Consider the following 23,382-nt stretch of genomic DNA (forward strand, 5'->3'; position numbering starts at 1 on the left):
TCACCCAATGTCTGAATCTGAGCTCTGGTTTATTATGGACCAGATGCTGATGCCTTGGTCCTTGAAGTCCTGGTGGTCTGAGAAGGGCCAGGCTGAGCACCATGTCTGGGTGGTGCTGGAGCACAGCCAGAGGCCGGAGATTCATCCAGCCAAACGCCTGGACACGGAGGTCCCAGACAGCCGACGCCGCAATCTTACTGTCCCCCCGGATACACAGCTGCGAGATCCCAGGATTCACCAGGGCTACGGGTTGAACAGCAAAGGCCACAAAGAGAGCAAGCAAGGAAGAGCGGCCATAAGAATTATTCATAAACCATACACTCTCAGAGAGTCTTATTCACTAACGCACGCACACGCACGCACACACGCACACACACACACTGGTCAACACAAGGAAAGCACAGCAATGCACACCAATGTGGGTATTACATTGTAGGCTGGCTGCTAAAGGTAATGGGTCAGGAATTTACAGTCTCTAAATAACATGAATGGTGTTTCTTTAAGAACCTCTGATGAATTACATGTGCATTGAAAGGTCTGGTCAACAGCAGAAGAGACCGAAAAATACACAGTTGTAACGGCTGCCTGCTCCAGATTACTCTCCACTCCATTCTCTGAATTCATCTCTGTAAAGGGGCAACATTGTGACACATTATAACGGATGGCACTTAGATCAATATCTATGTGCCTACTGCCTCTGACATTCCAAGAGGGGGAACGTACGTGCTCTTCCTAGTTCTTTGACTACACAGCGTAACACTGGTGTGTTTGGATGGGACGTCCACATCTGGCCCTGGAAGAAGGAATCAAACTGGACAGCGTAACACTGGTGTGTTTGGATGGGACGTCCACATCTGGCCCTGGAAGAAGGAATCAAACTGGACAGCGTAACACTGGTGTGTTTGGATGGGACGTCCACATCTGGCCCTGGAAGAAGGAATCAAACTGGACAGCGTAACACTGGTGTGTTTGGATGGGACGTCCACATCTGGCCCTGGAAGAAGGAATCAAACTGGACAGCGTAACACTGGTGTGTTTGGATGGGACGTCCACATCTGGCCCTGGAAGAAGGAATCAAACTGGACAGCGTAAAATTGACTTCATAAGCTGTGTCCTCGGAGACTAATGGCCTCGTGCAGGACGAGACGGCCAAGAATTTATCTGCGTGCTCCTGTTCCGTACGGGAAAATCAAGAGGCGTTCAGTGCAGCATGTGGAAGATATAAGCCAGGTACTCCCAGTCCCAACTCCAGTGGATAGAGTGGAATGCAATGGGGAAAGACTACAGAAGAGGAATGTCATTGATCAAAACACAACCAACGAACATGCATACAAAATATAAAAATAACCTTTGATAACTTGTAGGATTAATCCAAGTTCTCACTAGACTTTAGATCACGCTAATACTAACTAACTAACTTAGCCTGACTAGACTTACTACTCCATGTTCAAAACCAACCATCCAACAAAGTGAGGCTGGGTGAGGGGTGATAGATGGATCATGGAAGCCCATTATTACCTCAAGAATTTGGTATGCCTGAACTCCTCTCCATCTGGTTGTTATTACGGGCCTGATAATGACAGGTTAAACTGTCTATTTTTGTTTGTTTTGCTTCCCATAGTTTGTGTCAGGAAAAGGTATTTATTATATTAAGGGGTCAGTTGTAAGTAGTAGTCCCAAATGGCTGGTCCAAAAAGTAAGTAAGTGTCCATCCACTGTTAGGTTGTAATCCTAATTATTTTCCCTATACTTTCTCCAATCTGAGAAATGCTGCAGTGAAAATGGCTGTAGGGCTGTCCTCTAGCAGAACCTTTTCTAGTCTAGATGGTTCTGCCTCTCACATATACCTCCCTCATCCCTCTCTCCCTCCCTTGGTCCTACATCAGGCACTTCCTCCAGTGAGAGTAGTGATCTTCTAGCAGTGTCATTAGCCCCGGCTCCGTCAGAAATAAACTCCATTAGCTCAATCCTGGGATTCGAATAGGGCCTCCATCATTACACCCCCTACTCTCCTCCTCTCCTCTCCTCCCTATACTATAAAATTGTCATCATCATGAAAATCAATCTTTTGGCCTCATTTTTCTGTTTGAGCATTCCTTCCTGGCTTGGGTACACACACACCTGGCCTGCTGTCTAAATGCCACTGATCCCAGCAGTCAGTCACGACTAGGCTACCTCCTGCTCTGCTTTGTTCTTTTCTACACCTGTGCCGTCCCAACAGCCTTTCCTTTCCCTGGGTTAAAGGGTCTGGTCCTATAATAACTCACACGTCCAGATCCTGTTCTTGGCAATGCAGACAGATGAGACAGAAATTCAAAGGAGTGTCTGCTGTGCTCCTCGGCGCAGCTCGCTCAGGAGGACCAGCTCTTGGCATGGAGCTCTGAGTTTCACGCTGATCTATTGAAACGTCCCATCATCACACCGTTCCGTGTGGGGAAGGGAGTTTTTTCTCTCAAAAGTATTTCTGACACCCCACCCAGGTCTAAATCACACTGTGGGCGTTGGTCGGTGAAGGAGATTACAGCCTGTTGTCACCTGGCAGGGCTATCAGGGTGTCAGGGGCCACGTCTCAGAGACAGGAGAAGAGATGGACGTGACAAACAGACAGACAAGTAAGAGCTACAAATGTACCTGCCCCTTCAAAACCTTTAAAAAAAAACACGAACCAGAATATTTTTTGACAATGGACGGTTTGGCCATTCCTCAGATGAAATGTGAGAGAAGGGATTCAAGTCATCCGTCCATAAGTCCATCACCCCCATCCCATATTAGGCATGGGTCTGTAATGACCTGACCTATGCTCCCTGTCAGCTGATTGATGTAGGCCTCACTAGTATTCCTGGTACACAGGAGCTGACCTGGGTTCAAATACTATTTGAAATAGTATGAGTGTTTGCTTTAGCCTGCCTGGAATGCCAGGCGGACGTAATTTACACTTTTGGGAGTTTTCTATTGGTTCCAATTGTTCTTGCAAAGGACAAGCTCACTCAAGCACAGCTAAAGTATGTGAAATGACTTACACTATGCAGGTATGTGTTGGGGATGCTGGCATTCTGGGGGCTGGGGTAGAGATGGGGCTGGGGCTGAGGGTAGAGATGGTTATGATTGAGTGATGTGGAGCTCCACCTGTGAGAGCTGTCATCATGTCTCAACCAGCATTGTCTCACAAGAGTCAGCCATAACTGACTTAGACTAGAGGCCTTCACGGGTCAAAAAAGTTGGACCCATTCCAAAATGGATCCGTGGCTTTCCCACCCGACCTGATATGCATCAATTAATTTAAAAGAAATCAGAGACCTGTTCCGAATGGACCCGAGAACATTCAGACCCATTCTGAAAAGGCCTGTGGAAAAACAGACCCAAACAGACATGTATCGGTTCGGATCTGAGAGACGAAAGAGAGAAAGAAAACTCAAACTGGGCACTGCCAGCACCATCAATGAACTAGTGATATTGGACAATTGATCCACAGTTACTTACATGTCCTTAAAAACAGCCTAGGACACATATTTTTTTTTAAACCACTTGTTTTGTTTCGATGTGTAGCATTAAAAAAACTTCATAGCCTATTGTTTTATTGGTTTTTACTTTCCTAAAACAATAATTGTCAAGCTCACGATTCAGCTGTCAGAGATTTGAGCGTTAAATCAACCAGAGCATTACACCAAGCCATAAGCCTAGGCATCCCCTGTATATTAATATAAAAAATATATACACTACCGTTCAAAAGTTTGAGGTCACTTAAACCAGCATGCCGACTCAGGCCAGCATGCCGGAGTCGCCTCTTCACTGTTGACGTTGAGACTGGTGTTTTGCGGGTACTATTTAATGAAGCTGCCAGTTGAGGACTTGTGAAGCGTCTGTTTCTCAAACTAGACACTCTAATGTACTTGTCCTCTTGCTCAGTTGTGCACCGGGGCCTCCCACTCTTCTTTCTATTCTGGTTAGAGCCAGTTTGCGCTGTTCTGTGAAGGGAGTAGTACACAGCATTGTACGAGTTGTACGAGTTTCTTGACAATTTATCGAATGGAATAGCCTTCATTTCTCAGAACAAGAATAGACTGACGAGTTTCAGAAGAAAGTTCTTTGTTTCTGGCCATTTTGAGCCTGTAATTGAACCCACAAATGCTGATGCTCCAGATACTCAACTAGTCTAAAGAAGGCCAGTTTTATTGCTTCTTTACAACAGTTTTCAGCTGTGCTAACATAATTGCAAAAGGGTTTTCTAATGATCAATTAGCCTTTTAAATTGATAAACTTGGATTAGCTAACACAACGTGCCATTGGAACACAGGAGTGATGGTTGCTGATAATGGGCCTCTGTAAGCCTATGTAGATATTCCATTAAAAAAATCTGCCGTTTCCAGCTACAATAGTAATTTACAACATTAACAATGTCGACACTGTATTTCTGACAAATTTGATGTCATTTTAATGGACAAAAAATGTGCTTTTCTTTCAAAAACAAGGACATTTCTAAGTGACCCCAAACTTTTGAAAGGTAGTGTATATAAAGGAAGAGAAGCTTAGGCCTACCCCTAGAGAGGCCGAGAGAATTATAGAGATATGCCGGCGCCATGTTCCTGACACTAACATGCATTCTTTATCCTTTTCAGATAGGCTATTATACAGATAGGCGTACAGAAGGAGGCTAATTCATAATTTTGTTATCAGAATACCTTTTATAAAGATAAGCATTATATTGTTAGATTAAAGGAGTAACTCTAGTAGGCCTGAAACATTCTTCCTCACCTCAACTGTCGGACAGAGTTGGAGTGCCGGTGCGCTCTGTCTTAATAGGCCTGCATAGCTAAGCCATATCACACAAAACCCTCACAAAAGTTTCTTAACTTTAGTAGGGTAATAGCAAAAGTATGTGAAGTCATTGTTTATAGGGAAAATATGAACAGGTTAAAATATTGCGCCATTAAATTACATTTTAAATTGTTCTTTCCTTTGAATGTTTTTTTAATTTACTTTTTAAATGTAACCTTTATTTAACTAGGCATGTCAGTTAAGAACAAATTCTTATTTACAATGATAGCCTACCACGGAACAGTGGGTTAACTGCCTTGTTCAGGGGCAGAACGACAGATTTTTATCTTGTCAGATCGGGGATTCAATCCAGCAACCTTTCGGTTACTGGCTCAACGCTCTAACCACTAGGCTACCTGCCGCCCCAGTGTGAGTAGCCATATAAGCCTACCAGTAATTCTATTATATAGCGGGAAACACAACATTACAGTTGGAACTTCATTTGGCCAAAGAAAATGGCTCACCAGAATGAAACAAACCACTTGTTGCATATTTAAACCTTCACAAAATGTTAGAAGTTTTGAACAGGCTAGGCCTATAGTTCAGCAACTTCCAACAAAGGCGAATTCCTACCGTAAGCCTACCCAAAAAATGACAGCAATAGGCTAATGATATTTATTTTACACCAGGCCTAGTTTTAACCTATCTTGAACTAAATACGGAACACAAAATTCAAAACTTAGTTTAGCCAATATTTAAAGAACTGGTTTAGATTCAAATACAATTTTCATTTGTCACATGCACCGAATACAACGGGTGTAGACCTTGCCGTGAATTAGTAACGCAAGGAAAAAAATTAAATACACAAGAATGGAGCAAAAGGAACACCTACGTGAGAATGCTATTCATTGACTACAGCTCAGAGTTCAACACCATAATGCCCACAAAGCTCATCACTAAGCTAAGGGCCCTGGGACTAAACACCTCCCTCTGCAACTGGATCCTGGACTTCCTGACAAGCCGCCCCCAGGTGGTAAGGGTAGGCTGATCCTCAACACAGGGGCACCTCAGGGGTGCGTGCTCAGTCCCCTCCTGTACTCCCTGTTCACCCAAGACTAAATGGCCAAGCACGATTCCAATACCATCATTAAGTTTGCCGACGACACAACAGTGGTAGGCCTGATCACCGACAACGATGAGACAGCCTATAGGGAGGAAGTCAGAGACCTTGCAGTGTGGTGCCAAGATAACAACCTCTCCCTCAACGTGATCAAGACAAAGGAGATGATTGTGGACTACAGAAAAAGGAGGACCGAGCACGCCCCCATTCTCATCCAAGGGGCTGTAGTGGAGCAGGTTGAGAGCTTCAAGTTCCTTGGTGTCCACATCACCATCAAACTATCATGGTCCAAACACACCAAGACAATAGTGAAGAGGGCATGACAATGCTTCTTCCCCCTCAGGAGACTGAAAAGATTTCGCATGGGTCCACAGATCCTCAAAAAGTTCCACAGCTGCACCATCGAGAGCCTCCTGACAGGTTGCGCATGTATTCGGCGCATGTGACAGATACAATTTGATTTGATTTGATATACAGTCAGTACCAGTACCAGATCAATGTGCAGAGGTATAAGGTATTTGAGGTATATATGTACATGAAGGCAGGGTAAAGTCACTAGGCATCAGGATAGATAATAATAAGAGTAAAATAAAGAACAGAGTAGCAGCAGAAAATTATGAGTGTAAAAGTGTGTGAGTGTATGTATGTGTGTTTCTGTTGTGTCTGTCTCTCTCTATCCACTTCTCTCTACCTCTCCATCTGTCTATCTATATCTGACTGGAGGAACCTGTCTCTCCGTGTCTGTCAGTAGTGAGCCACAACCTTTGGCTCACTACAAAATCCATATCTATGACACTCGTTCAAAACACACACGTACCAATATCCTCACAAATATGTAACTTACAAAAAAGTTCAAAGAATGTTCATTCCTAAGTCATAGATATGAAGGTTACCAAAGCTCAGCTCAGCCGAAGATAATGACCCTCTAGAAGCCATGTGTAATAAATTAAGTTCTGTCCTTATCTGAGGTTGATAAGCTCATTTCACAGCCCTTCACTTCTACTGAGGAGCAGAGCAGAGCAGAACTACCATCAGGACAGCACCCCACTGTGTTCTGTCAAACTCAGTTTCCCCTCCACCTCAGAGTCAACTCCTTCCCTCCCCCAGCTCTGCCTGTTCCACTGCCATGGGTGGTGTGGGGGTGATTCCACTGCCCTGTTTGTGTGGGGGTGATTCCACTGCACTGGGTGGTGTCGGGGTGATTCCACTGTTCTCAGTGGTGTCGGGGTGATTCCACTGCTCTGGGTGGTGTTCGGGTGATTCCACTGCACTACGTGGTGTGGGGATGATTCCACTGCACTGGGTTGTGTGGGGGTGATTCCACTGCGCAGGCTGGTGTATGGGTGATTCCACTGCGCTGGGTGGTGTGGAGGTGATTCAACTGCATTGATTCCACTGCATTAAGTGGTGTGGAGGTGATTCCACTGCGCTGGGTGGTGTTAGGGGGTGGGGGGATCACTGCACTGGCTGGTTTGAGGGTGATTCCACTCCTCTGGGTGGTGTGGAGTGATTCCACTGCAATGGGTGGTTTGGGGTGATTTGTGGACTGGGGTCCTATGGCACTTACAGCTCCTCAGCCTTTATTGTAGCCTCCCACTGTGAACACCTGTTGCTTTATTGTAGCCTCCCACTGTGAACGACTGCTCCTTTATTGTAGCCTCCCACTGTGAACGACTGTTTCTTTATTGTAGCCTCCCACTGTGAACGACTGTTCCTTTATTGTAGCCTCCCACTGTGAACAACTGTTCCTTTATTGTAGCCTCCCACTGTGAACGACTGTTCCTTTATTGCTGCCTCCCACTGTGAACGACTGTTCCTTTATTGTAGCCTCCCACTGTGAACGACTGTTCCTTTATTGTAGCCTCCCACTGTGAACGACTGTTCCTTTATTGTAGCCTCCCACTGTGAACGACTGTTCCTTTATTGTAGCCTCCCACTGTGAACGACTGTTCCTTTATTGTAGCCTCCCACTGTGAACGACTGTTCCTTTATTGTAGCCTCCCACTGTGAACGACTGTTCCTTTATTGTAGCCTCCCACTGAACGACTGTTCCTTTATTGTAGCCTCCCACTGTGAACGACTGTTCCTTTATTGTAGCCTCCCACTGTGAACGACTATTCCTTTATTGTAGCCTCCCACTGTGAACGACTGTTCCTTTATTGTAGCCTCCCACTGTGAACAACTGCTCCTTTATTGTAGCCTCCCACTGTGAACAACTGTTCCTTTTATTGTAGCCTCCCACTGTGAACGACTGTTCCTTTATTGCAGCCTCCCACTGTGAACGACTGTTCCTTTATTGTAGCCTCCCACTGTGAACGACTGTTCCTTTATTGCAGCCTCCCACTGTGAACGACTGTTCCTTTATTGCAGCCACCCACTGTGAACGACTGTTCCTTTATTGTAGCCTCCCACTGTGAACGACTGTTCCTTTATTGTAGCCTCCCACTGTGAACGACTGTTCCTTTATTGCATGTGTTTTCTGTTTGGTTAACGGCCTTCAAGTTTTGATATTTTTATTACCTCTCGCGGGTCGTTCATCAGGCAAGACAGAGCCCCAAGCAGAGCAGTCACCCGGAAGGCAGATACCCCAGCCCTTGGCCTTGCTATACTGCCGTCCACACAAAAATACTTTTGTGGGAAGAAGTGGAGATGGCTGTCTGGGAGTCACACTGCACTGCACTTCAGGATAATTTAAAAACCCTGGTTGGATCTCCCCCAGCTCGCTTTTTAAAATATTCTCCAGAATGACATATTAAATCAATATTTTGCACTTCTACAAAATAAACCGAATAACCAGAGCTCATATTTTCAGTATATTGAATCAAACCCTTTCTAGTGTTATTGTAGACGCGTTTGCAGCAAAAAAAACGGAGTGTTTGCAAATATTTCTAATTCAAGCGTTCATTTGTAAAAAGGCCTGGAAAGAATAACACCCCTCCACAGTACAGGAGTGTAGTATATCACGTCTCAGGTTCCCCTCTACACTGATTCATGGAGTAGACGTCAAATATTGGGCCGTTTCTTTCGCTCATGAAATCAACAGAAAACATAGCGTCAAATGAGGTGTTGCGGCTCAGATGCGCTCGGTTGTTACGTAAGATAATATATGGCAGAAGAGTGATGAGATGTTCTTTTTTTCAGCATCAGTAAAGCAGCTAGACTACAGCATTAGGACGGTTCTGGTCTGAGGACTGAGGACACGTGTGTCTGTGTGTTTGTGTGTGTGAGAAAGAGTGTATGAGAGAGTATGTATGTATTTGAGAAATAGTGTATGAGAGAGTATGTATGTATGTGAGAAAGAGTGTATGAGAGAGTATGTATGTATGTATGTGAGAAAGAGTGTATGAGAGAGTATGTATGTATGTGAGAAAGAGTGTATGAGAGAGTATGTATGTATGTGAGAAAGAGTGTATGAGAGAGTATGTATGTATGTGAGAAAGAGTGTATGAGAGAGTATGTATGTATGTGAGAAAGAGTGTATGAGAGAGTATGTATGTATGTGAGAAAAAGTGTATGAGAGAGTATGTATGTATGTGAGACAGGTACGTATGCGTGCTTGTATGTGCGTGGCAGTGACAGCCCAGCACAGGGACCTGCAATGCTGATTTATGATGGATAGTATGTTTTCCCACTGAGAGAAGAGAGCCAGGGAGAGCCTGGAGAGAGCAGACCTACCTGGGTTCAAATACTATTTAAACAAATTTTAAATACTGTATATGTGATTGATTGAGCTTACCTGCTGCGATGGAACCAACAGAAAAGTCTCAAAAGTGCATACCCCGCCCACCTGGAACTCCAGGCAGGGTAGAGCAAACGCTCAAAGTCTTTGAAAGGTCCTCCTTTTTCTGTAGGCCCTCCTCTGAGGAGCCAGAGACAGCACTCTGCCTGGCGGGGTCAAAGTCCAGACACATGACGGGCTCATGGTGGACAGCTGCATGGCTCAGCACGGACCTCTGTGATACGTCCCACAGCGCCAGGTAGTGAGGGGGGGGGGGGGGGGTTGAGGAGAAAGGCAAGAGAGAGAGACAGGAAGGGAGAGAGAGAGGGAGAGAAAGGGAGAGAGAGAGAGAAGGAGCAATGGACAAATCGCATATGAGAAAGAGTGAGAGGGGAAGGAGGGGGGAGAAAAAGGGAATAGGAAGAGAGAGGGAGAGATAAGTTACTACAGAAGCCACAGGGCTGTGCAGAAGGAGCAGGGGTTATCTGTATGAGAGCACACTGACACTGTGGGACCATTACTCTCTCACTGGCCTGGCAGACAGACTATTACAGTGCTCGTCACTTTACTCCTCATCTGTATCCCTCCCTGTAGGATCAGACCTGCTGCTGCTGCATATAGACTCTCACCAGGGTCTTGACCTGACTGCAGTTCGGTGTCTTAACTGACTTCAGTGGGCAAATGCTCACCTTCGATGGCCACTGGCACGCTGGAGAAGTGCGCTCTTCACTGATGAATCCTGGTTACAACTGTACCGGGCAGATGACAGACAGCGTGATGGCGTCGTATGGGCGAGCGGTTTGCTGATGTCAATGTTGTGAACAGAGTGCCCCATGGGGGCGAGATCCTGAGGCCCATTGTCGTGCCATTAATCCGCCACCATCACCCATGTCGCAAGGATCTGTACACAATTCCTGGATGTTGAAAATGTCCCAGATCATGGCCTGCATACTCACCAGACATGTCACCCATTGAGCATGTTTGGGATGCTCTGAATCGACGTGTACGCCGGCATGTTGTAGTTCCCGCCAATATCCAGCAACTTCGCACAGCCATTGAAGAGGAGTAGGACAACATTCCACAGGCCACAATCAACAGCCTGATCAACTCTATGCGAAGGAGATGTGTCGTTCTGCATGAGGCAAATGGTGGTCACACCAGATACTGACTGGTTTTCGGATCCACGCCCCTACTATTTTTTAAGGTATCTTTCAATTGACTGATTTCCTAATATAAACCATAACTCAGAAAAGTCTCTTTTTTTCAGTGTATAATTTTTTTAATAAAAATGAATTAAAAATGAAAAGCTGAAATGTCTTGAGTCAATAAGTATTCAACCCCTTTGTTATGGCAAGCCTAAATAAGTTCAGGAGTAAAAAAATCGAATGACTACCTCATCTTTGTACCCCACATATACAATTATTTATCTGTACGGTGCCTCAGACGAGCAGTGAATTTCAAAAAGAGATTAAACAACAAAGACCAGAGAGGTTTTCCAATGCCCCTCAAAGAAAGGCACCGATTGATAGATGAGTAAAAAAAAATGAAAAAGCAGACATTGAATTTCCATTTGAGCATGGTGAAGTTAATTAATTACACCCAGTCACTACAAAGATACAGGCATCCTCCCTAACTTCTTCCTAAGTTGCCGGAGAGGAAGGAAACCGCTCAGGGATTTCACCATGAGGCCAATGGTGACTTTAAAACAGTTTAACGGCTGTGATACGATAAATCTGTTAATGACTGTGATAGGAGAAAACTGTTAAGGACTGTGATAGGAGAAAACTGAAGATGGATCAACAACATTGTAGTTATTCCACAATACTAACCTTAATGACAGAGTGAAAAGAAGGAAGCCTGTACAGAATAAAAATATTCCAAAACATTCATCCTGTTTGCAAAAAGGCACTAAAGTGAAACTGCAAGAAATGTGTCAAAGAAATTAACTTTATGTCCTGAATACAATGCGTTATGTTTGGGGCAAATCCAACACATCACTGAGTACCACACTTAATATTTTCAAGCATCTTGGTGTCTGTATCATGCTACGGGTATGCTTGTCATCTGAAATTGTTTTAGGATAAAAAGAAACGGAATAAAGGACAGTCACAATCCTAGAGGAAAACCTGGTTCTGTATGCTTTCCAACAGACACTGGGAGACAAATTCACCTTTCAGCAGGACAATAATCTAAAACACAAGGCCAAATATACACTGGAGTTGCTTACCAAGACCAACACTTTGTCATTATGGGGTATTGTGTGTAGATAGGTGAGATTTATTTATTTAATCGATTTGAATTCAGGCTGTAACACAACATGTGGAATAAGTCAAGGGGTATGAATACTTTATGAAGAGAAATGACATATCTACCTCAATTACCTCGTACCCCTGCACATCGACTTGGTACTGGTACCTCGTGTTTATAGCCAAGTTATCGTTACTAATTGTGTATTTATTTCTCATGTTATTATTTTTCTATTATTTCATATTCTTTCTCTCTGCATTGTTGGGAAAGGCCAGTAAGTAAGCATTTCACTGTTAGTCTACACCTGTTGTTTACGAAGCATGTGACAAATAACATTTTATTTGATTTCACAGACATTCTCTATACACTGAGTGTACAAAACATTAGGAACACCTTCCTAATATTGAGCTGCAGCCCCCTTTGCCCTCAGAACACCCTCAATTCGTCAGGGCATGGACTCTACAAGGTGTTGAAAGCGTTCCACAGGGATGCTGGCCCATGTTGACTCTAATGCTTCCCACAGTTGTTTCAAGTTGGCTGGATGTCCTTTGGGTGCTGGACCATTCTTGATACACACGGGAAACTGTTGAGCGTGAAAAACCCAGCAGCGTTGCAGTTCTTGACACACTCAAACCGGGGTGCCTGGCACTTACTACCCCGTTCAAAGGCACTTAAATCTTTTGTCTTGCCCATTCACTCTCTGAATGGCACACATACACAATCCATGTCTCAATTGTCTCATCTACACTGATTGAAGTGGATTTATCAAGTGACATCAACAAGGGATCATAGCTTTCACCTGGTCAATCTGTCAAGTTCCTAATGTTTTGTATAGTCAGTATATATACTACAGTATACTAGTGCACACCCAGATAAGAGTCTACCCCCATGATCCTTTTACTATGCCTTTACTGTCTGCCTGAGAAGGATCCCCGGTATTACCTGAGACAGGGAAGAGGAGAGGTGTTATATGGAGGAATATGGTGTGCTCCTAAATCAGTTGAGTGGATGAAAACATAAAGGTGAGCTGATAAAAACAGAGGGCTCCATATATCACCTCACCGCTGGGGGGGGGGGGGGGCAGAAGATTTACAGGGGCTCTCCTTCTATCCTCCCCTCCTCTCCCTTTCCCTCTCCTACCCTTCCCACCTCTCCCCTGCTCTCCTTCTATCCTCCCCTCCTCTCCCTTTCCCTCTCCTACCATTCCCATTCATCTTTCTCGGCAAGTAAAGGCACAGCTCCCTCAGTCTGCAAGCTCTGCCCCTTTATGCACCTCCACCTGATGTATGCAAATCAGGGATACAACAACCTATCATTATGTCTTCAGGGTAGTCAAGTGGAAAGAAAAATAGAATGCTGGCAGGTATCGCAACCCAAAAAGTTTAGAGGGGGGGTATCTCCATAACCATAACAAAATATTCAAATAGCATCTATGCTGCTTCTTGTATTGTTTGTACTCTTCTTTGAACCCATTAGAGGCAGAGCATACCATCAGGCCCCTAGCGATAGTGTGCCCTGCATAGAGGCATGGCTGAAGGAGACACTTTTTCATATGTGTAAGGGGCCAAGAGAGCCGAAATACACTTTTTCCCTCCTCCCCAAGTCCTCTTCTCACTTAACGGTATATTTCTCTTTTTAAGCCTTAAACAAATTATAGACAGATCCATGAATTCCTTTTAAACACATCACTAAAGAACGATATTATGAGATTTATGAAAACAAATAAAAACAAGTGAAAATCAGCGTTTTTCCTGCCTGCTGGCTGGGCTATGTCGATTGTTAAGCATTACCTCCTGCTGCCCCTCAGCCCTTGCACTTCACGTTAAGTGTAGGAGCTCCTTGATTGATGATGTCACAGGGCGAAGGTCGGGGAACCCTGGGTAGACACCTAATTCATTATATCCTCTGTTTCCCCTCTAAAAGAGGGCTCTCTGCTGAAGTAGGACTGATGCTTGAAGAAAAGATTCATCAATATAAAGCACAGCTGGCAAGATAGATGAACACTGAACGGTGTACCCAGAGAGAGTGAGAAGAAAAGTGGGACTGTTATTCCCCATTCAACCCCATCTCCTAGGCTGTGTCCCAAATGGCACCCTATACCCTATATAGTGCTATAGTGCACTACTTTTGACCAGGTCAGTGCACTTATACATTGGGTGCAATTTGTGACGCGGCCATTGTTACCTCTTAGTCTTCTGTACAGACCTAGCCTGGCCTCTTTCAGCACTCTTAAGCTTTGCCTCACTGAGTAGAGGGTCAGACTTGACCAGAAGAAGAGGTCTTGGGATTTTGAATGTGTTCTTCTAATAACCAATGCAGGTCACACATGCTCTACCGATCTACTGTATGGCATGTGTATAAGCACACCATACTCAACATGCTAATCAGCAATCAGTCCCAGGACTCACATGGCCCATACTACAGTATGTCCCAACCCAGTGGTGGGAGGGAGGGGGCGAGAGAGCGAGAGAGCGAGAGAGCGAGAGAGCGAGAGAGACCATAATAGAGACACACAATTCCCTCAGACTACAGACACACAAAGAATTTGAAAAGGAATCCAATTTTGATAAACTTCCATATCTATTGGGTGAAATACCACAGTGTGCCATCACAGCAGCAAGATTTCTGACCTGTTTCCACAAGAAAAGGGCAGCTAGTAAAGAACAAACATCATTGTAAAAACAACTCATATTTATTTGTATTTATTTTCCCTTTTGTACTTTACCTATTTCTACATCATTACAACATTATCTACATTACAGCATCTACATTATTACTGTATATAGCCATAATATGACATTTGAAATGTCTTTATTCCTTTGCAACTTTTGTGAGTGTAATGTTAACTGTTTTTTTCTGATTGTTTATTTCACTTTTGTTTATTATCTGTTTCACTTGCTCTGGCAATGTAAACATATGTTTCCCATGCCAATAAAGCCCTTTGAATTAAATTGAATTGAATTGAGAGAGAGAGCAGGAGAGAGCAAGAAAGAGAGAAGGAGAGGGAGAAGGAGAGAGAGGGAGAAGGAGAGAGAGAGGGAGAGGCACAGTGAAGTGACTGATCAGGGAAAAGGAAAGGTGGGCACCACACCGCATCAACACATACGGAACCAATCCCATCCCGATTCCCGTCTATCCATCCAGTCCCTCTGCACAGCGTCATGACATCATGGTTCTGGGGCGATGAGCTGAGAGTGATGGATATCTGTATAGGAACATTTCCTTCTGGCCTGCAGCCTCTGTTCATGTTAAAAGCCTTGCACATCATACATCACCGTCTACCGGCATCCCTCCCCGAGCCCACATCTCACATCTCCCCTCCTCTCTGCTCCGGAATACATATGGAGACACTTTCTCCTTCTGCTTCTCTACCACTTGACAGCCTCATAGCAAATCAGATTGCAGATTGAGCTTGTTTACCTTCCAGACCTTGTTCTGCATGCTTACTTTAGAGAAGGCTGGGGAGGGGAGAGGGGGAAGAAACGCAGACCGAAAACCTAAAATAGGGGAGGCCTAAACCAAAAGAAAGTGCTACTTAATATGGCATTTAACCTTTTCCAAACTTCCAGCGGTGAGCGTTTAAAGGCTGGCAATAAATCTGTTCTCAGTTCTCAGTCAGTATGATGGAGGATCCCTGCTCTCACTCTCAGTTACAAGATATAGGGAGGAGAGGAGAGAGGAGATGGAGAGAGAGGGAGGGAGAGAGAAAGGGGGAGAGAGAGAATGAGAGAGAGAGGGAGAGAGAAACAGAGAGAGGGAAAAAGAGGAGAGAAGACTCAGTGTCTCCCCGGTGTGTGTGAAAGGTTGAGGAAACAGCGGGCTGCACCAGCAAGGATCATGTGTATAACGAGGCGACAGTCTTGAGATTGATTGACAGAATGTCTGAAGTGGCTGAGCCTACTGTAGTCCACAACACTTGGTTAACACATTATCCCCTCCACCCATGAAGACAAACACACATACAGTTCCTCTCGCATGCACACAAACTAACACAGACCTACATTGTTTAAAACCCACCTCTGCATCTCCCTTTGGTGGGTAAGCTTTTACGTCTATCTCCACTATCTACACATTGCAGCAAGTTTCCGACTAGCTCTGTGACAGTTCCAAGACGATTCCTTGCCTGGTGATGAGATGATCAGACTGGAATGATTTAATATCACCTGGGTCTTGTGCTTGGCAGAATTAATAGTGTCAGAATGAATAGTTCTGTTTTCTGGCAGTCAACCCTGAAACTGGATTGGCTTCCAACATAAGATGAAAGGATAGAGTAAAAGGACCCAACTCTACGAAACCAAAGAAAACAAACAGTATTAGGCAACAGAGGGACAATTAGCATTGATGTCTGGTGATCCACCCCATACCGCCCAGGGTCAACATACACACACACACACACACACACACACACACACACACACACACACACACACACACACACACACACACACACACACACACACACACACACACACACACACACACACAAAAACATAGATTCATGTTGACACTAAACTCCCCACGCAGACCCAAACCACCAACTGTCGTCAACCAACCAGCAGCAATTCATTAAACGTCTTGCATAAGCAGAAATACCGCAAAGCAAAAGATATGAATTAACTGTGAAAATAATTACAGGTCTCTTTAATAGGGGGGGAATAAAACTTTTGACAGTATTTACAAAACAGAGGAGGAGGGCGAGGGATCTTTAGATGCGATGCACAGCTGGCTGGCGGGTAGAGCGAGGGCTGGTTGGGTGGCTGCTATATCTCTGTTGAACCCCAGCCCTTCCACACATTGTAATTACAGTGTTGGGACTCAACATCCTGAATCAAAAAAGGCGCTGGAAAAATGGCCCGGGACAACGTATAGCTATAAATCATCGCGCCAAGAGGAGTCTTCGCAATTATTTGTTGACATATCTTTTATGTGTGCGTCTTGTCGAGGGCTCTTGAACAATCTGTTTATAACCAGTAAAATAGAAACATTTAGGAGGAAGAAAGAGAGGAAGGGAAAATACTACAACTTTTTTATTTTATGGCCGTAAAGTGAACTGACTGAACATTACAGTGCCATGCAGTGAGGTGAGGATAGTACTGTTAGCTTACTGTAGATACAGGTTGCTGTAAGCTAGCATGTGTCCCAAATGGCACCCTATTCCCTTTATAGTGCACTACTTTTGACCAGAAAAAAGTAAAGCACTATATGGGGGATAGTGTGCCTTTTGGGATGCACACGGTGACTTGCTACTGGGAGAATAGGAAAGTGTATTCGCTACTCCTAACCTGCCATAGCTTGATACACATATCCCTCCCCAGCTTGGCTTGTGGCATGAGGGAGCTGACTGGGCTCTTGCTGGGCAGGTCAATTATCTTCACCTGTAGGAAGAGGGACAGTCAAACACTAAAAAGCTGATTTACATTTTTTAACGGTTATTACATTCAAACTAAATAACTAACTATCCCACCTAGGCTATAAATGTCTACTCCACCCTAGACCCCAGTCACACACAACGCACAATCACAGCCTCCCTAGTGGCGCAGTGGTCTAAGGCACTGCATCTGAGTGCAAGAGGCGTCACAACAGTCCCTGGTTTGATTCCAGGCTGTATCACATCCGGCCGTGATTGGGAGTCCCTTCGGGCGGCGCACAATGGCGAAGCATCGTCTGGGTTTGGCCGGGGTAGTCCATCATTGTAAATAAGAACTTGTTCTTAACTGACTTGCCTAGTTAAATAAAAGTTAAATGAAAAAAATAGAAAAAAATAAGCTACAGCTGGGCATCGTTCTTGCAACCAACAGTGAAGAACAGAGGCAAGGCAAACTTTAGGCCGGGTGCCAGTCATTTTTTTTGTGTCTTTTATTTTCATTAATCAAGTTCAAACTTGAATCCCTCGTTTCAGTGCACAACAGGAAACTACAAGAAAACTTATGTAGTAAAACACAATGGGAGGACATAACAGCTTTACACTTTATGGGCTTACGTCTTACTACTTTCAACCACTACTAGGCTCTGATCCATCAGGCAGACAGAGCTGTACTACAGTCTATAATAAATCCTAATAAGACCTGACCTCCTGACGCAAGTGTCGTTTTCCTGACCTAGACACACCGGCACTGACTCTGATAAAATACACACAGTCTAATGAAAGCTCATTAGAGAGAGAGGGAGAGAGACAGAGAGAGAGAAAGAGAGAGAGAAAAGGAAGAGAGTGTGAGGGAGAGAGGGAGAGAGAACGTTAGTTAGCATGAGGGAAAGGGCAAGCGAGAGAGAGACCCTATTAGCTACAGCTACTCAGAGTCTCTCTCTGTCTGACTTCCCTATGGCTACACTACTCAGTCTACCTAGATACACAATCTAATGAGAGAGCCGATCCCTATGGCTACACTACTCAGTCTCTCTGACTGATCCAGAGAGAGAGATACATCCTCATTAAGGCTGAGAATAAACATCCTGTTTAACAAACCAATCAGATTAAATATCCTGTTTAAAGGACCAATCAGATTACACATCCCATCTAACCAGCCAATCAGAACAAACATCTGTTTAAGGAAGCAATCTGTATTTTATCGGGGTGCCACATCTGTGCCATGTTTACCCCTGAGCTGCTAGCCAGACAAAGAGGTCTCTCTCTCGCTGTGCCTCAGGTGGAGTGTTCTTGTGTGGCACACACACACTTATGCCCATAAATAAAACACCCACTCTATTAATTAATGCTTTTGCAATGGCAGCAATCCGCTGGCAGCGAGGGGTAAACATTAAACCTACCTGCCTCCTAAATTGATGGTGCTGCTGCTTCCTTTCAATCCCCCTCTGGCTCAGATCTACACCATGCTTTGTGGCTGTGTGTGTGGAGGCATGGGTCTAAATCTATGATTAGGATCCCCTGGGAAAGGCATGGCTGACTGTGGGGCAGCCAGTGGTGGGACAGGAGAACGGGACAGTGATAAGAGAGAATGTGTGTGTGTGTGTGTGTGTGTGTGTGTGTGTGTGTGTGTGTGTGTGTGTGTGTGTGTGTGTGTGTGTGTGTGTGTGTGTGTGTGTGTGTGTGTGTGTGTGTGTGTGTGTGTGTGTGTGTACCTGCGTGTAGTCACAATGGCATTATTGAGGGTGTTGGGCTTGAAGGCGTCCCGTTGCCTCGTCCAGCCTGTCTCTATAGTGGTGGCACGTTTGGCTGGATTGAGTGACTAGCCTGTTGCTTTCATGTGAGGCTTCATTAGAGCAGGGTGAGTAACATGAATCTGGAGGCAATGAAGGTGCCTGAAAAGCTGCCTGTCGCCTCCCAGCCCTGCTTCACTGCACACTGACTGGACTGGGCTATGGCTTTCCACTACTGTCTCATACCCTAACAAATACACATTAAAGCAAGGGGGAAGGTGAAATGTGTAATAATTTGTCTGTCATTGGCTGATGCACTCTAAACCATGCCTACTCACAAGTTTCTATCAGACCGATCATGAGGAGATGAGTGACAAAATACAGCACTTCCACGAACCTACATTGTTATGTGTTCACAGGTGTATTATCAAAAGTTGCACTGTAACTCATGAACAAACAGCAAATATCCAGGACATCATCTCCCTCTCTTACCGCCTTCCCCTCCCTCTCTCATCTCCTCCCCTCCCTTTCACCTCCTCCCCTCCCTCTCCCACCCCCTCCCTCTCTCACCTCTCTCCATCCCCTTCATTTCTCACCCCCTCCCCTCCCTCTCTCCCCCACTCCCATCTGTCGTGTCTTTGGCATCATTAAACTGAAGACTTATTTTTATCAAATAAATTCTCTGTAATTATTATTATGTGATTAAACTAACTTAATCATGTAAATGTATTTAACTAGGAAGTCGGGGCACCAAGGAACATATTCAGATTACAAAGTTATAATTTTCCAAATATAACTTTCAGATATTTTAATATCTGATCAATTAGTCTTCTAATTAATGAATTATTATTTACCTCACGTTAGTCTCATTCCAAATGTCGTAAATAGTTGGTTATCTGCACGAACCCAGTCTTCACTATGAATCATCCATACATCAATTGTCTTAAATCATTTATTTACTAACTAAATAATCACAGAAACAAACAAACAGTAGATATAGTTACAAGGAAATGATAGTGGATGTGTCCTAGTGGGCTAAACCGGGCATGGTAGACAAAGTGACAGAAGGGCGCGAAAGATAAAAGACACTACAAAGTTGATAATTATAACAATTGAAATGCTAATCCTTTGCACATGAACGCTCACTCATTTGGGAATAACTGCAATCAATATATATATTTACGCTCAGTGTGTCGTCGTGATCTCTGTTGGAAGGTTTGTTTCTGTTGGAGAGTTTGTCCGCCCTCTCTCTCTCTGCCGTGGTTAGAATGGATAGTTCAGAGTAACATTCAGCAATGATGTTATAGAATAGTGGTTTCGGTGGTTGTCGGTCCTCGCATTCACGGGTACATAATTTCTAGCTGCAGACTAGTAATTAGTATCGAAGAGTAGCTCTTATTCTGTCGGATCGATAGTCTCAGAGTTTAACCACGTATGGTTAAAAGATTCAGCAATCTACTCAAACCTTAACTCCCTCTGTGATGAGGTACTGGTCTGAAACCTTAGCCCTCTCGTGGTTATCGAGGTAAGCTGGTCTGAAGGGAATTCCTCCCGGTGGGGGTTATATTTGTAACAGCAGAAAGGGCTGTCCCATGACGCCAGATCAATGTCTGTGCTGATGGGGCGGGCCAATGATTTAGTTAAATTCCAAAGGGAACTGGAGTTTCCTTCATTAAACAGTTTAAAATCACATTACATAATTTCACAAATAGTTTCATCTTTACTCATTCATTTTATACAACAATTAGATGCAAGCCTCACAACTGAGACTCAGTTGTATAAACAGAGTTATGGTAATGTGGCTGTATTGTCTCTCATGAGTTTCACAAAATTGTACAAAACTAACCAGTTCGTAGCTGGCTACTTCACCGACCGTTTATACATTCTCCAGAACATGAATATTGTTCAGTTCTCAAGTTCTGTGAGGTGGAAGAAGTTCCTTTGTTCTCTCTATGAAAACTCACTCTCTCTTATACTCTGGCCATGAGGAGAGAACTCCTCAAGGAATTTACGACCTGAGATAACAGCAGCCTGGGTGTAGGCGAGAGAGAGAGAGAGAGAGGAGGAAGGCACGCTATACCCAAAGAGGGCCACGTCATGACACATCCCTCCATCTCACCTCCTCCATGCCTTCTCCAGTGTGGGCCAGCAGCCATCTCACTGGCCCAGTCTCTAGCCGGGAACAGTGACAGAACCACATACTGCCTGTCTGACAGCACTGCGCCCCTCAGCCAGATCCCACAGGCACACCTGCATGTTCCGCCCCTGACTGACAAAACAATGCACAGATACACAGCACCATGAGACATAAATATACTGGCTTGCTCTATGAGGAGATTACAGGTGGTTCATCAGAGAGAATTAAGTTGATGTGGCACCTGTTGCTTCAACAATGTCCACATAGTGAAAAGACCTGAGGCCTGGTATTGTCAGAGAGGTAGTTAGTTTGTTACCTGATGAGGGTGTCTCTGGAGTGAAGAGTGTTGAGCCAGATGACAGAGGCTCCAGATTGACCTTCTAGAACCCTGTCAGCTCTCCTGGTGGTCAGGTTCCACACATGGACTAAGCCTTTGCCGGGAACTACACAACACACCATTCAACTTGTTACTCTGGTTATCAATAACGCCAGACCTTGGGACTATAAGGTTCTATCTGACATTTTTGTCAAGAATGAGTTAGTCACATATAATTGATATTTAGATGGTTCTTCATATGTCTTTGAAGTTAAAATGTACTTTAAAAAAATCTAAGTTAAATGAATTTGTAACTAGAAAGTTATATCTGCATCAACCCATTTGAACTTAGCGTTATAAGATTCTATCTGCAATCCAATCGCAAGCCTGAACAAATACAGACGGACCATTCAGAACACGTCTTTGCTATCTCCCTCTAAATATGGTCTAGGCTAGTCTAGCCAGCAATAATGGCACGCAAACAAAAAAACAACACTGTCAGAAATTGTAAAGTAAATGATGTTGTCACATCATTGTTCAGTGATGAGAGTAATTAGTCTGATAAACTGATATAGAGATCCAGGACCTCCAGCCACCCAAGCTACGGTGTCGGACCAACAGGCACCGAGACAGTTTCTACCCCCAAGCTATAGACTGTTCACTCTGGTACCGTCCGGAAAATAGTACCGGAGTATCGGCTGCCGGACCAACAGGCACCGAGACAGTTTCTACCCCCAAGCCATAGACTGTTCACTCTGGTACCGTCCGGAAAATAGTACCGGAGTATCGGCTGCCGGACCAACAGGCACCGAGACAGTTTCTACCCCCAAGCCATAGACTGTTCACTCTGGTACCGTCCGGAAAATAGTACCGGAGTATCGGCTGCCGGACCAACAGGCACCGAGACAGTTTCTACCACCAAGCCATAAGACTGCTAAATAGCCAATAAATGGTACCTGAACTATCTACACTGACCCTACGCACACTTACTAGACTATACTGTATACACACACACACACTCACTCACACACTACTTTGACACTCCCACACACACTACATACGCACACACACACATACACACACAAACACACATACACCTTACCCACACACTTTTAAACTCATTGCTTACATCCGCTATGACAGGCTCATTGTCCACCCTCCCTCCCTCCGAATGGGTTCGTAGCTTCAACCCCGCAGCACACACACACACACACACCAACTGATTAATGGACTCCATATTATGTCTATCTCTGATAAGCTACCCAGGAAAGGGTTGAAAACAGCCCATATGAATATTCAGTACGTAGCCTTAGAAATAAGGTTCATGAAATCAATAACTTGCTAACATCAGATAACATTCATATATTAGCCATTTCTGAGACTCACTTAGATAATTCCTTTGATGATACACCAGTAGCAATACAAGTATATAACATCTATAGAAGACACAGACTTGCTTATGGGGGAGGTGTTGCTGTATATATTCAGAGCCCAATCCCTGTAATGCTTAGAGAAGATCTTATGTCAAGTGTTACTGAAGTGTTGTGGTTACAGGTTCACTTGGCACATCTAAAGCCTTTTCTTTTGGGGTGTTGCTATAGGCCACCAAGTTCTAACAGTCAGTATCTAAATAATGTGTGTGAAATGCTTGATAGTGTATGTGATACAAACAGAGAGGTCTACTTTCTTGGGGACCTGAATATTGACTGGTTTTCATCAAGCTGTTCGCTCAAGAGGAAGCTTCTCACTGTAACCAGTGTCTCTAAACGTTTTCAGATTATTAATCAACCTACCAGGGTGTTTACAAACACTACAGGAACAAGATCATCCACATGTATTGATCAACTTTTTACTAATACTGTAGAACTTTGTTCTAAAGCTGTATCCCTACCCATTGGATGCAGTGATCACAATATTGTGGCTATATCCAGGAAGGCCAAAGTTCGACAATCTGGGCCTAATATAAGAGATCATACAAAATATTATGCTGTGAC

At 44.3% G+C, this 23,382-nt stretch overlaps 1 pseudogene; it reads right to left on the reverse strand.

Moving 5' to 3' along the window:
• Positions 1–21,531, reverse strand: LOC120062884 (annotated as a pseudogene).
• Positions 21,532–23,382: the final 1,851 nt, after the last annotated feature.

This window comes from Salvelinus namaycush, chromosome 18, assembly GCF_016432855.1.
Source record: "Salvelinus namaycush isolate Seneca chromosome 18, SaNama_1.0, whole genome shotgun sequence".
NCBI classification, from domain to species: Eukaryota; Metazoa; Chordata; class Actinopteri; order Salmoniformes; family Salmonidae; genus Salvelinus; species Salvelinus namaycush.